The sequence below is a fragment of the Arachis hypogaea genome, chromosome 20, assembly GCF_003086295.3.
Source record: "Arachis hypogaea cultivar Tifrunner chromosome 20, arahy.Tifrunner.gnm2.J5K5, whole genome shotgun sequence".
Classification (NCBI taxonomy): domain Eukaryota; kingdom Viridiplantae; phylum Streptophyta; class Magnoliopsida; order Fabales; family Fabaceae; genus Arachis; species Arachis hypogaea.
In genome coordinates this window covers 85,046,312-85,050,018 of record NC_092055.1, presented here as the reverse complement: position 1 = coordinate 85,050,018, position 3,707 = coordinate 85,046,312, and positions in this window count along the sequence as shown.

The window sequence follows — 3,707 nt, the reverse complement described above, 5'->3', positions numbered from 1 at the left end:
CGTAGTGACCACCTCCTTCGGAAGCATGCAAGCGTCCAAGATTGCTTGGAATTCGGTTTGAGGTATGCACCGTCGCATTATTTGGTCCGCTCCACACCTCCATAAATAGATCATCCCAAATATAGTATTTGGATTCGCTTTTCAGCTTATCCTTTTTGTTTTTGTCGAGATTGGAGGGAAAGTGCGTGAAACCAAATAGTTTGCTATTGGGGCATACCAAGGAACCACTTCCGAGATTGCATGCAAGGCATCTAAAGGAAAGGAATCATTGATAGGAGTGGTGTCGCCTTTTGTGTGTTCGAGGCGACTTAAATGGTCCGCCACTAGGTTTTGGGAACCGCTCCTATCTTTGATTTCCAAGTCAAATTCTTGTAATAAGAGCACCCAACGAATTAATCTCGGTTTTGATTCCTTTTTTGCCAACAAGTACTTTAGTGCCGGTGATCCGAGTACACTACTACCTTGGAACCAAGAAGATAGGCTCGGAACTTGTCCAAAGCAAAAACAATAGCTAGGAGTTCCTTTTCGGTAGTAGTGTAGTTGGATTGGGCTCCGTCTAATGTTTTGGAAGCATAAGCTATGACATAGGGATCTTACCCTCGCGTTGTGCTAACGCGGCTCCTATCGCATAATTCGAAGCATCACACATGATTTCAAAGGGTTAAATCCAATTGGGTCCTCGTACAATAGGGGCTTGTGTCAATGCTACCTTGAGTTTGTCATATGCTTCTATACATTCCTTGCTCATCTCAAATTCGGTGTCTTTTTGTAGTAATCGAGAGAGAGGTAAGGCCACCTTGCTAAAGTCCTTGATGAATCTCCGGTAGAATCCTGCATGTCCAAGAAAAGAACGGACTTCCCTCTCGGAGGAGGGGTAAGGTAAACTGGATATGACATTTATCTTTGCCGGATCTACGGAGATGCCTTCCTTTGATACTATGTGTCCCAAAACAATGCCTTGTTTGACCATGAAATGACATTTTTCAAAATTTAGACAAGGTTTGTTTTGGTGCATCTTTCTAAGACTTTTTCAAGGTTACCTAAGCAATGCTCAAATGACTCACCATACACGCTAAAATCATCCATGAAAACTTCCATCGATTGCTCTAGAAAGTCTGCAAATAGGCTCATCATGCATCTTTGAAACGTAGCCGGTGCATTGCATAGGCCAAATGGCATACGCTTGTAAGCATACGTTCCAAAGGGCAAGTAAATGTGGTTTTTTCTTGGTCTTCTAGAGCAATATGAATTTGGAAGTATCCGGAGTAGCCATCAAGAAAACAATAGTATGATCTACCGGCTAACCGATCAAGCATTTGATCGATAAATGGTAGTGGAAAGTGATCTTTTCTTGTGGCCGCACTCAATCTTCGGTAGTCTATGCATACTCTCCAAGAATTCTGCACTCTTGTTGCTATAAGTTCACCACTTTCGTTTTTGATTGTTGTCACTCCGGACTTCTTTGGCACTACTTGGACCGGGCTTACCCATTCGCTATCCGAGATAGGATAGATGATGTCCGCTTCAAGTAGCTTAGTGACTTCTTTCTTCACCACCTCAAGAATGGTTGGGTTAAGTCTCCTTTGAGGTTGTCGGACCGGTCTTGCTCCTTCTTCAAGAAATATGCGGTGCTCGCATACTTGGGGGCTTATTCCCACTAGATCCGCCAAACTCCACCCAATTGCCCTTTTGTTTTTCCTCAATACATTTAGCAATTTTTCTTCTTGTTGAGGAGTTAACTCTTGTGCAATTATCACGGGTAGCTTTTGGGCTTCATCAAGGTATGAATACCTTAAGTGAGGTGGTAGTGGCTTCAATTCCATCTTCTTGTCATTCCTTGAAGTTTGAGTTCCGGATGGTTGTATGATGTGTGGTATTTAGTTCGCTTGACTCTTCATTTGCTTCTTTGACCATGCACTTCTCATCTAATCTTGCAAGATGCACTTCGGCTACTATGTTATCGATTGGGTCACACCGAAATAGAGAGTGGTTCTCCGGTGGATGCTTCATTGCTTCTTCTAGGCTAAAGCTTACAATTCTCCCATCTATTTCAAATGAGTAGTTCCCCGAGTAAGCATCAAGCTTAATCTAGAAGTTCTCAAGAATGGCCTTCCAAGTAGGATAGATGATGCTCTCTCGGTTTCGCTTGACGGCATTTCAAGGACATAGAAGTCAATTGGGAACACCAACCCTTTTATATTCACCAATACATCTTCCGCAACACCTGCTACGGTTATTATGCTTTTATCCGCTAGGACAAATCTTGCCGTCGACCTTTTTAGTGGGGGCAAGTTCAATACCCGTAAACGGAGAGCGGCATGATGCTAACACATGCTCCGAGGTCACACATACAATCTCTAAATTGAACTCCATTGACGGTGCAAGTGACCATACAAGGGCCCGGGTCATCACACTTCTCCGGAATGTTCCCATAAAGCGGAAATAGAACTCCCCAATGGGATGGTTTCCAATTCAAGAATTCTATCCTTGTTTATGCATAAATCTTTGAGGAATTTGGCATATCTAGGAACTTGATGGATGGCATCAAAGAGGGGGATGGTTACCTCAACTTTCTTGAACATTTCTACCATTTTGGGGTCGAGTTCTATGCGCTTTTTAGCTTTCTTTGCAAATGTGGAAATGGAAGTGGTTGAGCAATTTCTTCTTCCAAGGTTCTTTTGGCCTTGGTTGTCTCCCTTGTTGGTTGGGCTTCATCTTCAACTATGGCTTGTGGTGTCTCCTCTTCCACTACCTCTTCTATATCTATTCTCTCTTCCCCTTGGGCGGTTGTGATAGGACTTGAGTCCTTTGCTTCCTTTCTTTTAGTTGTGTACCGGATCTAAGGGTGATGGCGTTGATGCCCCCTTTTGGTTTGGTTGAGGTTGAGAGGGAATGACACTTTGGATTGGGGGTTGAGGAGTGGGGGTCGATGGTGTGTCCATACGTGCAAGAAGAGCTTGTAGTGTAGAGGTGAGGCCGGTGAGGCCGGAAGCAAGTGTGTTTTGTAATTCCTTTTGGCCTTGGACAATGGTCCGGAGTGTTTCGTCTTGGTTGGAGGGGGTGGTTGCATATGTGAGTTGAGGAGTTTGTGATTGGTTGGGTGGTGGTCTTTGATGTGGTGGTTGATATGTTTGGTAGTTTCTTTGTGGGTTTTGTTGATTGTATGTTGATTTTGGAAGTTGTATGGTCGGTTTTGTGAGAAATTTTGCGAGTTGTTATTCCATCTTTGACCTCCTCCATTGTTGTTGTTGTCTCTATTCCCTTGTTGATGATTGTCTTTCCAATTTTGATTATTGTGTCCACTTCCTTGGTTGTAGCCTCCTCCTTGATAGGGTGCCTTGGTTAGGATTACCTCCTTGGTAGTACCCTTGATTAGGGCGGTCATAGAAATTATGGGTAGCCGCCAAAGTATTATCTTCTTGAAGGCTTGGGCCCTCATCCGTGTGGTGAGAGTAGCAAGAGCAAATGCCACAACTCTTTGAGGGACCAATTGTTGGTTGTGTTGTTGAGGTGGTGGAGGGTGTTGTTGATATGATTGAGGTTGTTGTGGTTGTTGTTGGTTCAATTGGAGTTGCCTCAAGACGGATGTCATCTCATTCAAGGATTGAGTTAGAGCGGTGGCTTCACTACTAGTTGATACCTCGTTCACAGTCCTTGGACGGTTGACTCTTCGCCTCATATGTTGATTGGATTCGGCTAAGTCAATA